This window comes from Triticum aestivum, chromosome 2B, assembly GCF_018294505.1.
Source record: "Triticum aestivum cultivar Chinese Spring chromosome 2B, IWGSC CS RefSeq v2.1, whole genome shotgun sequence".
Lineage (NCBI taxonomy): Eukaryota > Viridiplantae > Streptophyta > Magnoliopsida > Poales > Poaceae > Triticum > Triticum aestivum.
In genome coordinates this window covers 659,559,863-659,574,229 of record NC_057798.1, presented here as the reverse complement: position 1 = coordinate 659,574,229, position 14,367 = coordinate 659,559,863, and the positions used below count along the sequence as shown (strand labels likewise).

Below are 14,367 nucleotides of genomic sequence, written 5' to 3'. Positions count from 1 at the left end.
CGTCGAAAAAACGGCCCAGTCGCGCCCCCAGAACGCCGAAAATCGCCGGTTCGGACCTTTTTTCTGCCCGGCGGTCACAGGCCGAACCCGGCGCGCTGGGGAGCCGTTGGGGGCTCCGGCAGTAGGGAAAAGCACGCCTGGCCCACACCGACAGGGGAAAAGTCAAGGTTTTCTTCCCCCCGACTCGCCTCGCACCCCTGCGCCCTCGGCCACCACTAGCTATATCCCGGCGACAGCCGCCGGCCTACTCCGCTAGATAGCCATTCCCCGCCAGAAAATAGCAGCGCTTCGCCGCGGCAGCCCCTCCCGCAGCAGCTGGGCGTTTCCGGCCGCCTTTTCCGGCCGCGGAGGCGCGGTTTAACGGCGGGTACACACCCACCAAGCGCAAGGTGTTCGGCGTTTTGACTGTGTCGGTGATGGACTCGGATGAGGAGGAAGAGCTCGCCACGCTGCTGGAGGAGGAAGCCGCGGCCGACGTCCAGGAAGAAGAGCATCTGATGGTGCTCGCCGCCCTCGCACAACTGCTGGCGAGCAATGAAAAGCCGCGTCGAGGTGGCTCGGCGCCGGGGCGGCTGAAAGCAAAGAACCGGCATCGTCTGCACGGCTACAGCATGCTCTACTCCGACTACTTCGCCGATGCTCCACTTCATGGCGAGAGAACATTTCGGCGCCGTTATCGGATGAGCCGAAAGCTCTTCCTCAGGATTGTGAATTCCATCCGGGAGTTCGACAACTACTTCAAGTGCAAGATGGATTGCACTGGCGCTCTTGGATTCACCTCCATCCAGAAGTGCACGACAACGATGAGGATGCTTGCATATGGAGCTCCCAATGATTCACTCGACGACTATGGGCGCATGGCCGAGTCCACCAGCATAGAGTGTTTCTACAAGTTCTGTCGGGCAGTGGTGGCAGTGTTTGGGCCACAATACTTGAGAACACCCAATGCGGAAGACACTGCTCGGATCCTAGCCCAGAATGCAGCAAGAGGATTTCCTGGGATGCTTAGAAGCATCGACTGCATGCATTGGAAATGGAAGAACTGACCATTTGGTTGACAGGGGATGTACAAAGGCGCCAAAGGCGGTTGCAGTGTGGTGCTTGAGGCGGTAGCCACACAGGACCTCTGGATTTGGCACTCCTTCTTTGGTATGCCAGGAACTCACAATGACATCAACGTGCTGCAGTGCTCTCCTGTTTTTGTCAAGCTCGTTGAGGGCCATTCTCCTCCGGTGAACTTCGAGATCAATGGGCACCAATACAACAAGGGGTACTATCTAGCCGGCGGCATCTATCCGAGATGGTCGACATTTGTGAAGACGATCTCAAACCCTGTGGCAGGAGGCAAGAACGCCTGGTTTGGCGAAGGTTCAGGAGGCTTGCAGAAAGGATGTCGAGCGGGCATTTGGTGTGCTCCAATCTCGATTCGCTGTTGTTCGGTACCCTGCTCAGACCTGGTCGAAAGATCAAATGTGGGAGATCATGACTTGCTGTGTCATCTTGCACAACATGATCATCGAGAGCGAGCAAGAAGACCCAGTGTTTCACACTGAACCATACTACAGGCAGGGTCCTCTAGCCGAAGTTGATCACCAGCTACCGGCAACTTGGACTGCCTATCTCAGTATGCGTCAGGAGATCCGAGACCCACAGGTGCATCATCAACTGCAGAAAGATCTGATTGAGCACCTATGAAGGCTCAAGGGGGACGCCGCGTGATGAAATACGAGTTTTTATTTGTTGAACTATATAATTTGTATTGAACTATTTGTTGTTGTAGTATTTTGTTGAAGTATTTGATTTTTCTGTGATGAAATATGTGTGTGTTGATAATTGAACGCCGAAATCACGCCGAATATGGGTCTATTCTCGCCCATATGGGCCGTTTATTCGCCAAAATTGAGCTGCAAAGTGGGCCAATTTCGGCGCCTGGAGGCGACGACTGGACGCAAAACCGCCCCCAGCGTCGAGTGTATCGCCGGCTCACCCCCAGGCGGCGCTTTTAGACGCCCCCTGGGGGGCCAACGGCTGGAGATGCCCTAAGACACTAAGATACCTATTGCAATAGTTACCATGTATAGATCCATCGTGCAAATCATAATATGCATGAATAATTGAATACAGCTGACTAAGCATATGTAGTTCCAGGGATAGTATAATAGTTTTTGCTTGTAGCTTGAAGTCTCAAATCCTCGATATATAAGAAAACAGATAATTTTATACCCGATTAATGCATCAGCATTATTCTGGAAATAATGGAGAGAAAATTTTGTTCATCGACGATCAATAGTATGCAATACATATGGGAACAAGGAGGTTCACAATTAATATACAAGGGAGAAGCTTTCTAGAATCTGTCCTAGTGACGAGATGGATTAGCTAGATTACTGGCACCAGCAAAGAGTAAAGAGATTGGCGACCCACGACAAGTAGGGAGAAGGCGCCTGCAAAAACTGTGGGGCCGAGCGTTACCGGGGAAACAACTGCACCAAAGGTCCAGAACTGAGACTCCCAGATGTGTGTTGAGCTAGCATGCAAGACTCGAACATTTGATGAAACGATGTGTCCACTAATTCGATGAAACGATGTAATGGTTTCAGAAAACATTTTCTGGATATTTGCTTATCAGTGTTGTGCTTAATAAGTACTACCTCATGTATTATATTTGTACCGGTTGATTGGTGGTCAGGTTGGAACTTGGAAGCTGTTGTTTGGATGAGTTGCAACTTTTCTGATGAGCACAATTTGAGGAGCTGGTACTACAAGATCAGATATTCTTGTAGCATGGAATACATGAGACAGATTGATTGGTGTACTACTCTCCAAACTAAATGATGTTTGCATTGAATGCTAGCTTTTCTACAGGTGCCATCAGTACTCTGCTTATCTGTGAATGGATATTGCATTAATTTGAAAATTGAGCTCCTGCGCACCATCTATAGATAGACAGTGAGAGGCTGGGCGAACTGAAGGTACGGTCTGGTTCAGTCATCCACCCAGCTGAAGCTGTACACCTCCAAGAGAAATCACTGGATGGCTCCATCTCACTTCTCCGGTGCCTCCTCTGCAATGATCATGGTGCTTTACCGGAGGTGAGAACTGGGGGCCTGAGGCATTAGCATGAGTGCTTGACATGTTTTTCAGACTGCAATCTTCTGTCAGTTAAAAATTCCGTTGGGTTCAGGAAGCTCTGCCGTTGGAACAGAATCTTGCACGGGACGACTCACATCCCGTCTGAGCCAGGCTAATTCAGCCAAACGGCGTTGCATTGAATTCTGCACAGGTGTCGGCCATGGATGCAGAATAAGCACCAAAATACAAAACAAATACCTGGGCTTGTACGCTGCCAGTTGAGAATTTCGGAGTGGAAGGACGAGGTAGATAACGAGAATAACTGAGCTCAAGCTCAGAATATCACCTTTGAAATCCCCAGCACTCCCATGCCAGACAGTAGCAATTGAAATCAGCACCGTGCCTCTCATGATGAGGCGATGGCTCTGCTCATACACTTGGCGCCAGAAATACCAAGCCAATACCCTCCTATTGAGATCACTTGTGTGCAGTAGCAGCCAGCTGCTGGCTCCTTGACCACATTTCTGCTCAACCACAGCGAGGTAGGCGCTGCAGTTCGGCACCCAGATACGAAGCAGCATCAGCAAGGCAGCTATCATGTGAGCCCTTGAAAGCCAGAGACAAGCGCTTCTACTTGCATCAGAGCTGGCACCGACATTGAGAGTATCATTCCTTGGGCTAGATACTGCCTGCAAGAGAATGCTAGGCAGTATAGTAGGAGAGTCAGCTGGAGGGAGACACCATGCTTCAACGAGTCCAAAAGAGCGCTCAGTTTAGGAAGATTTGCCAGCAAGCCCATCGTGGCCTCTCGAGGTGCTGCCTTGAGCAGCAACACCACGCAATCTGACGCCAAATCGCTTATCTGTGGATCTGAATTTCTAAACACCTCGAGAAATATACCCATACTGCCACCGAGGTCACATATATCCATGATGCAAGATTGTTGATCAACAGCAATGCTCATGCTGAAGGCGCTGTCAACAAGGAGTGCAGGTTCTTTGGTAAGGGCGGTACTTCTGTTGCTGCCGATGCCACGGATAATGAAAGACCTGCAGAGGTCCAAGGTTGGTTCCAGAAAATCATCCATATCTTTGGCAGTCACAAACTCAACTAGATTCCCTATTCTTCTGACAACTTGAAGCTGTGAAAGGACATTGGAGTCCATGTCAGGAGCAGACGCTAGAGCAAAACAAAGCTTCACATTGCTTACGTTTGCATTTGAAAGATCTCCAAGCAAAAGTTCAAAGCACTGGGATACTGTCGCTTCATTCAGGATATCAGATACCTTAACACAATCATGCTCCATCAGCATTACTAGAAGTTTCTGTGCATACATAGGTATTGGATCTTCATCCTCTGCAAATGAAGGGTACAGAGGGAGAAAATATTTGTCAGAGATTGTTATCAGGTCAGCTAACGTTTGTTCGTTTGCAGTCAATGAAGAATCACTGAAGATCACAATCATCACATCAGACAGTATCTTCAAACATAGGAATCTGGCATGACAGTCTTTATTGCCCTTGTATAAGATGAATAAGCTCGGAAGGAATCGACTTGTAAATATTTTGTGTTCCGTAAGTATAACAGAAGACTCTTCCATAGCTGCCTCTAGAACTCGCAGCAATGTCATTTGGAAATCATCCCGAGCCTGGAAATACAATAAAGATGACCAGAAAAGACAAGAGTTTGGTGAACACATGGCGTAATGCAAAGACTGTGAAGGCAAGACAACATCAACACTAGGATGAGTTTATTTAGACATTGCAGTGCAAATATATAATGAATGATCTCCATATTTTCTCATCAGGTGCAATGCTAGCCTCCGAGAACAATACCCAGCCCTATACAACATTGCACGCGATAAGAATAATACTATTGCGCAAGTGCTCAGCTCATCCCCGCCAAATATTTCGTTTAGGCGGGATTTGATTGGCACCCGACTTATGTCATGGAATAATCTATTGTCCCGTCTGGATTCGATTATCCTGACACAAGGTCGTGATGTGTTTCGCTGGAACCTTACTACATCGGGGTCTTTCACAGTAGACTCTATGTATCGTGCACTCTCGCATTCTGAGGTACCGGTGAGAAATAACAAAATAATTTGGAAAGCGAAGGTACCACTTAAAGTCAAAATATTCATGTGGTATCTCCGTAGGGGAGTTGTGCTAACAAAAGACAACCTCGCAAGACGCAACTGGTCGGGAAGTAAGAAGTGTTGTTTTTGTACTCACGACGAGACAATTAAACACCTCTTTTTTCACTGTAAGTTTGCGCGTTCTACGTGGTCAGCCATCCAAATAGCGTCAAATTTGTATCCACCCACAAGTGTTGCCAATATTTTTGGTCATTGGCTGGACGGTATTTCAAATAGGTACAAAACGCTAATAAGGGTGGGAGCGTATGCCTTACTATGGTCGCTTTGGCTATGTAGAAATGATGTTGTTTTTAATGACAAAACTGTTTTGCCTTTGCAGGTTATTTTCCGTTGTACGCACTCGCTTCGTACGTGGTGTACGCTACAACGAGCGGAGTACCAACCGTTGTTCAAGGCGGTGTGTACGCTGTTGGAGCAGGTGGCTACGGAGGTTTTTACCCAACATGGATGGCAGCATAATCTCCGGCTCGGTCCACCATCTCTTTCGACATAGGCATAGTGTCGGTCTATAGACTCTACTGTTGCCGAATTGTCGGTCTTTTATCTTTCTACTTATCAGACTACTGGTGTTTGGCTGTGTGCATCCTAGTTATGCAGAGGCCGGGTGATACTCTTAATGCTTTGTATCACTTTGATGCTACATTTTGAGATAATAAAAGCGCCCTTTATCGAAAAATATTTTCTCATCAGGTTTGTTTGTCATGGCCAGTCATGTGGAAGTTGTATCATGGCATGCAAAATTATCTAGATATGCATATGTCAGCAATGAGTAGCAGCTACACCGATATACTGTAGTTGCCAGCAGTAAAAAGTAAAATCTGATTTGACTTTGAGCTGTAGACAGATACCAGTATGTCCTAGACTACAGTAAAAGTTTGCACTGAGCTGTCCTAGCTTAGCTATCAAGTACTGGTAGCATATAGTTGGTTTGGTTAGTCCTATAAAAGGACATGCACCCCTGTTTGTAAAAGTAAGCTTGTGCCGTTGATATAAACCTATAGAGCTTCATACTAGTCCCTTGTGTGCATGTGTGTGAGAAAACAGTGAGTGAATCCTGGTTTGAGAACCTAGCAGTTCTAAGAAGGTTGGGTCCAGATAGTTATAGGCCATACCTGAAATGGTGTCTCCAATATCTTCATAAGATTAGCCAACTGGAGCAATACTTGACTTGTCACAACTCTGTGATTGAAGGATACACTCCCAAGAAGATGAAGGACAACAGGGAACAAATGAATTGTGCTCTTTGGATGAGCACGTCCCGTTAAAGCAGTAATAGGTCCATGACATTTGCCACCCATGACCTGCTGTATATCACTAGATACAGTGTCAAGAATGCCTGGGACCAACAAAGCAACTAACTGAACAAATGCTTCGGTACATTGATGAATCAAACCATCCTTCTCCTTTCCCAATCTATCGACTGCCGATAGCAGCTTTGCATTGCAAAAGAATTGTGGAAGCCACCTTCGACTGTTCTTGCAAAGAAGAGCAACAAATAGAAGAGTTTTTCCATGCAGAATGTCAGATCCCTGTTCTATCAGAGAAATAAGTCCAGGGACCAAATGTTTCTCCTCGGTTAACAACTGAATATAGCGGTTCATATTTGGTATGGTATGACTGTTCACTAATGCCGAATTCAGAAGATTCAGACTGATCTGTTGCTCACGTGGATTGCCCTTAAAGAGTGTGGATGCAATATCCTTGAATGATAGCTTCTCCAGTATTAAATGAGTACATGACGAACTGAATCGAGCTAGGCGGCTCAAACAAGAAATTGCAATAAGCCTTGTATTCTCCTGCTTCCCAGTTGCTTTATAGATGTAGCAAAGATGACCACTTGCATCTTGGGAAGCAAACCGTGATGTCCAGTCTGTCCCTGGGCTACATATATTATCAATTGTTCGTAAGGCATAAAGCTGGGCCAGATCGTCTTCCCCTTTACGCAAGATAGATGACACCAGTGCAATTACAGCACTAGGGACCTGCACAGTTTGCCAAGTTAAATCATGGAAGGCAGTAGTTTGAACTTATAGCTGCAAATCAAAGGAAATGAACCACTCAATATGTTTATCTAGGCTAAATGACCACATACAGCTAGGATATTTATATAACTATCCTCATGTTCCAATACATACCCTTTTATGTACTTATAATAACTGCAAAAGCTCAACACACACATTAAAAATAAACTTGCGTCTAGACACATGAATAAAGAATGGAGCATGTATTGGAACATGAAGTCGGTATCTACCATCTACATATGTATATGCTGCATTTTGTTCTTTCAGTTAATATACTTTCAACTCCTAATGAATTTCTACTTCAGTACATTACGGTGGGCAAAGAGAATATGTTCCCATAGAAGAAACAGTACTAACCATTAGAGATGTTGGAATCTAGTTCCCAGTATCTTGCCACCACAGCTTACCTTTTCAGAACATGATGCAGTATAGGGTAATACAAGGTAAGTCCATGTAAATCAACCACTGGCATGCAAAAAAAATGTAGAGCTAGCATATTTTTCATTTGGAGTTTCTAACCTGCCACAAGGCACCAGATTTGTTGTCCTTCATAGGAGATTCTTCAGCATTGCTTTCCTTGCTATCCTGATCAGATTGAGTTGATATGTAGAACAGTAATTCTCCAAGTGTTGCCATACAGGATCTCCTCAGTTTATCGTGCCGGTCTCTTAAGCCATCTGACAAGGCATTAATAATTCCTGAACTAGCTAGCTCTGCATCAAGGATAGTGGAGTAGCGTATCAGCAGTCCCATAAGTGAAGCAACCTGTACAGTGTACACGCAAGACTGAAGTTTTTGATAGTCGGAGCATTTTTATGAGCAACGACATAATTGGGCCATTAGTGATTGTATTTGCAGCATCAGATTTCATGCTTAACAACTCCAGGTAACTGGTGATATTCTGTTTCTCTGAAACCTGAAAAGATCCACTCAAACTCTGAATTATCTGGCTATTGAATGCATTCACCTGTTCTCGTGGTAACTTGATGTAATCAGCTGCAGGAAGAGCTTCAAAAGGAAGCACAGAGATGCTCTCTGTAGCTTTATCTCCTTTTTTACTGGGCATGACTGGTTTAACTGCAAGGTCTGTTGGATGCCAGAATGCTTCAAAGATGTTAGACCGCTCAGAACCTGTTGCAGCATCATAAGTTATCTTTGGACGTTCTGCTCAGCTTACAACACGGTATCAGGCTTAACAGAACACTCATCCGTGAGCATATCCACCTGATTTATGCAGTTCTCTTCATTTCCATCAGTTCCTTGAGTCCTATGTTTTTCATCTGCTGTGGATCCAGCATTATCTGATCCATCATTATCATCAGGTGCACCGCCTTCTGCATTTTCACCAAAATCAAGCTCCATGTATTTCCGATCTTAACTTCAGCCTCATTTTCGTCTGTTTCTGTGGGAGGGCGCCTGTAGTTCTCCTCGGCCTTTTCCCTTTGCAAATTTTTCTTAGCTATGCGAGACATTCTAAGGACATTTACACCCTTCAAACCATCAGCCTTACAATGATTTGGATTATTTTTCTTACCAGTTTGCACATTCTTAATAGGGGTCGTGAACACCTTGGCGGAATTTTCATCTTTCTTGCGTAGGTGTTCACGAGTCTTGGGTGGCGTCAGCTGTCTGGTGGGTTTATCCCCATTTTGCTCAACTAAATATGGCGTAGCGGGAAGTCCAACCATGTTATCAAAGGCAGGCTGAGGAGGTAAAGGAATCATCGGCATACTGTTCCTACAAAAGTTGTGTGCACATAGTTCAGACCACTGTAGTCTTTCAGCTGGGTCTTTCATGAGTAAGCAGTTGATCAGATTCTGGAAAGACCTTGACATGTTATCAGGTAAAGGTGGTGCAGGCTCTGAAACTATGGATTTGACTAACTGGGTAAATTCACGGCCCACGAAAGGAGGTCTTCCTGCATAGCATTCATATAGCACACAACCAAGAGCCCAGAAATCAGAAGCATATGAGTGGACCCCTCCCTCTTGGAACAACTCAGGAGCCATGTAACATGGTGTCCCCCTCATAGGTTGTGGCACCTAAAAACCAGGTATTCGAACCGGGGGAAATCATTAAAATAAGATAAAACCAAATGAAACGAAATGCTTGAAGAAAAGGAAATGGGAGCTCACATCTCCAGGATTGGTCTTCTCAATGTCCTTTAAACGTCTTGCTAACCCAAAACCACACAGCTACAACAATAAGGGGAAATTAATGTTAGTTCCCAGCAATTGTCTATTCTTTTGCTGTCACTGTATTTACATATTACACAGTGGTCTACTGATTACCTTCATGCATCCAAACTCATCAAGTAGAATGTTAGATGGCTTCAGATCACAGTATATAATTCCTTGTGAATGCAAGAACCTAACACCCAACATGTTTTCAGTCAATCAAAATCCACCCATAACACAACAGATATAATGAAAACGAGGTTACCAAATAAACTTTACAGGAGGGCTTTGACAAGATCATAAGCCAGGTCGTGCATGGCACTTTCAGGCAGCTTCTTATCCTGCATGAAAATACATAGGATGAGACATGAGACAGAATACATAAAGACAAAGCAAGCATAAAAATGGGTAGCATTTGTCTTCACTGATGTTACATATAGTAAAAGGTCTACATGTCTACTCACACAACAGGTCTCTGGAACACAAACAGGCACCACAGAGAATTACGTGGGTCACCCTTATCAACACGTGTTGTCTAGGATGACAAGCAAGCAGAAAAATGGGGTAGCATTTGTCTTCACTGATGTTACATATAGTAAAAGATCTGCAAATCTACTCACACAACAGGTCTCTGGAACACAAACAGGCACCACAGAGAATTATGTGGGTCACCCTTATCAACACGTGTTGTCTAGGATGACAGGCAAATAGAAGAAAAATGGGGTAGCATTTGTCTTCACTGATGTTATATACAGTAAAAGATCAAATCTACTCACACAACAGGTCTCTGGAACACAAACAGCCACCACAGAGAATTATGTGGCTCGCCCTTATCAACACGTGTTGTCTAGGATGACAAGCAAGTACAATTAAACAGGCTAGCAAAAGCTTTGCGCCGCAACAATATAATACACTACTAAAACAATAGATCAGCATTACCAGGATAGCAAATAAATCAAGCATTTCTTAGAGTCAAAGACTATGCAGGGTGCTCTGAGTGTTTCCAAGTGGAGAAAATGGAGAGCAGCACTCCAGTTTCCCATCTTGAAACAGTTAATTATCTAATCCTTTTCCAAGTGGAGCACAAGCAAGACTAAAATTCGTACTTCAATGCATGAACACAAAGTATAAAAACCGTGAATGCTACTCCCTCCGTCCCAAAATAAGTGTCTCAACTTTGTACTAGCTCTTGTACAAAGGTGTACTAAGCTTGAGACAGTTATTTTGGGACGGAGGGAGTATAAAGAAAAATAGAACTAAGATCGTAAAAGCAGGTGGTTCGGTCTGAACATACTTCAATGAAATGACAAACAGTTTTCTCAAGAAAAAATAGTTTTAGTAGCATTCACAACTTCGAGTTGTCAGATTGAAATTTCTTTCAATGCGCACAATTATAATAGCAACAATAACAAGATTGTGCGAAACATCTATTCCTATTGGAAGAACAATTAGCAAGCTGTCCTATAAAGTTTCATGTGATGTTTTCATAAAAGCTGATAAGAAAGAGTAACTTTTGTCTCTTGTACTTCTAGTTCAAATATTCCAAGCTCCTAAACTTTAGGTGCAATTTTTTCTCACGTATCTGTGATATCAGCAGAATATATCAGTTGCAATTGCAAACGTACACAAAAGGATGCTTTGTGTTCCCTTCTTCAAATTAGTGAAATGCATACAATGCTTAAAAGGATAAGCAAGATACCTGCTCGAGCAAGCCCTTGAGGTCTCCACCAACACAATATTCCAATACTAGCCGAAAATGTGCTGATGTTTCGTACCTAGGGAGAAAAGCAAGGCATAGTTATGGTATGCACTAGAATGGTCAAATGTTAAGTGAACAGTAAGGATAACCTCAACAAGACTAGCAAAGTACTTGCAATTGCTATACTGCAAAATTAGCACAGGCAAAGCAATACGTCAATATGAATCCTTAAAAACTTACCAAGAGTAAAATTTCAGGACATTTGCATGATCTGAAGAATGGAGCATCTGGACCTGCAAAGGTAAGTTCAAAAGCATCATTGGCACAAAGGAACAAACCATAAATAAACAACTTATGAGCATAAGCATTGATCAAACTTATGATAGAACATCTAAGAATGCTCACCAAGCTTGAGAATGATTCTCTATCTGGTAACATTTTATCTACCTTATTGATAATTACCCTTGGGCAGTTGCTCAGAGAGACAAAAGGCACATCCAAAAGAAAGACAGGTCCTTGGAAGCGACAATAACAACAAACTAAGTACAAACCCAACAAAAGAACAGCATTTGCCAATAGTAGGTCAACAACATTCATTAGTGAGCGCAGGTTGTAACTTATCTTCATGGGCACATCTCTTCTATAATTGGGTATGTGCAAAATTATTAGGAAGTTTATGTTTTTCCAGCACTTGAAAATATAAGAATTCGTGATGCTGTGTGGCAGGTGAAAAACTGCACGGCATTTAGCACATCGAGCTTATCATTATCTTAGTCACGGTTACATTAAGCCTGGGGCAGTTAAGTTCTCTCGAAATAGGCTTTCGCCCCGCTATATAGATATAGCAACCACACGATACAACTGATAGTCCGATGCTGGGGCAAACAGCACAAGCAAGCCCAAAAGAAATAACAGAGAAAGAAAAAGAAACTAATGACAACAGAGTCGGGTCGACAAAAACGATGGTGACCCGTAACCGCTGCGCCCGCCGGAGAATTTCCACCACGCTCCTAGCACTTCGGACCGCCGCATACCAAGCAACACCTTCAGGAAGGAACGCGACAATGCCGACGCTGTTGCCCGGACTGGTTCTAGGGTTTCCCCCGATACATGGAGGGGCGTGTGGAAGAGGTAAGCCCGGCGCCCTTCATACTGCATCATCCTCAAGCAAACACTAACCAGAAGTCGAATGCTTGGGCAAACAACAATTGCTTGGGCAAACAACAATTAATCAGATATTGTCATGTACCAAGCCTAAACCCAAAGCCACGGAAGATCTATCATCAAATAAATTACGCGAATCGCGACATACACGCACTAGCACGTGGCTACATGTTGCCAAACCAGCTAGCCGCTCCTAAACCAATGCAAACGCCGCACAAGCTTCGCCCCAAAAATTGACGCGGGGAGGGAGGGGTTGGCTCACCTCATTGAGGACCTTGGATCGCTGCGACTTTCGACGCTCTTGACGGCGAAGTACTGGATGGTTTTCTTCTTCCGCCCCTTGTACACCGTCTTCCGCACCACAACACAACCCCATCCACCCAAAAAATAAAATCAGAGATCCCTCGCATTCGAGCCAGCCCCGGCCCGATACGGGCGGATCCGAGGCCGGGGTAGGGGACGAAACCGACCGGAATGGAGGAGGTGGGGGCGGAGGGTTACCGCGTGCTTGCCGCGGCCAATGGCCTCGTAGACGTGGAAGTTGTTCATGGCGGAGCAGCAATAGCTGGAGGGTGGAGGAGGACTCCTCCTCTGGTCTCCGGCTAGGTTTAGGGCTTGTGGTCTGAGGCGGCCGGAGAAGTGCGCGAAATGGGGAGCGGAGCGGAGAGGAGAGAGTGAGCGGGGCTTCGGTTTCGAAGGAGACGCTCCCGTTGATTTTTCGAATTTCGCATCATTTTCGTCTTCGGTTTGGCTGTGAACGCTTCTTAGACTAGCCACAATGGGTGTTAGAGCATCTCCAGCAGCCGCGCTAAGCGCCGCGCGCAAAAAATCTGTTTGCAGCGCGCGTTTTGGCTGCTTTAGCGCGGCCGACAGCAGCCGTGCTATAATGCAGCGCGCGCGCACCGCTCCAGCAACGCGCAAAAATATAGCGCGCGCGTCGCACAAACCACATATACATTTCAAAGAAGAGGAGCAAAAATGACCAAACAAACAAAATAAATCAACAATAAATAGTTCAATTTCGTTATCATTACAACTCAAACAAATAATTTATCGTTCAGTACAACAAATAATGCAATAAACACAACGAATAGTGGAAGTGGCGCGGGCGGGGGCGGCGGCGCGGCCGGATGGGGGTGGAAGTGGGAGAGGAAGTGCGAGGCGAGCGCTCGAGTGTGCCACGCGCTGTAGCGGGCGCCCGGAATACACCTCGCGGAATAGTGTTTCCGACAGCGTGCCCAATTCGTTATAGCGCGCGCGCCGTTTTTGCGCGCCCGCTGGAGCGACCCGCCGCGTTGCGCGCGTGCTAAAACGGACTAATTTGCGGCACGGCTGTTGGAGATGCTCTTACTACTCTATATTACTACCTTTATAGTAGGGAGTAATATATGTATGGTAACATGCAACACTTCCTTTATTAGGCTATAGACTCATCTTGTCTTGATATGTGTGATGTTACAGTAACTAGCTATGTTACCACATGCCTTTCTTTCTTCATTAATTACATGCCACATCATCTATTTTGCTTAGATAAGTGTGATGTTACAACCTATGTTACTCCCGCTGTGGGTAGTCTTTGCCCTTATGTCTTTTTTTATATAAAATTGTTCTGTTTATTTTCCGATGCAACCGCGTGCAAAATACAGTGTGACGGCACATGAAGCCAAACCTTAGATAACTCATTGCTAACACCCTCTCGCGGCATGATATGCGCTACTCCATTTGTTGATCTCCGTGGTCCTCGCCCATTTGATCTTGTGATTCTCAAAAGACTTGAGCATTTCTTTGATATCTTCAATAACCGGCCCAACTGCCGAGAGGTTTTTGGTTGAGTAGCCGATCATGCTTGCCACACTTTTGCTATCAAGCTCCACAACGATCTTCGTGACACCCATCTCGACAGCGAATTGCACCGTCCTCTGAAGGTAGTTGAGAAGTAGTGGCACGCAGCAGCCCGGAAGGAGTCGTCGTGATCGCGCATCACCACTCTTGTGCCACTCTTCTCTCCCGTCTTGGACGTGACGCCATCGTCGTTGGCTTTGAGCCACCATCCTCCGGCGGGAGCCAGCGCTCCAC

The 14,367-nt window shown here is 45.3% G+C and overlaps 1 pseudogene; it reads right to left on the bottom strand.

Moving 5' to 3' along the window:
• Positions 1-2,268: 2,268 nt before the first annotated feature.
• On the bottom strand, positions 2,269-13,006 carry LOC123046542 (serine/threonine-protein kinase RUNKEL-like; annotated as a pseudogene).
• Between the last annotated feature and the right edge of the window lie 1,361 nt (positions 13,007-14,367).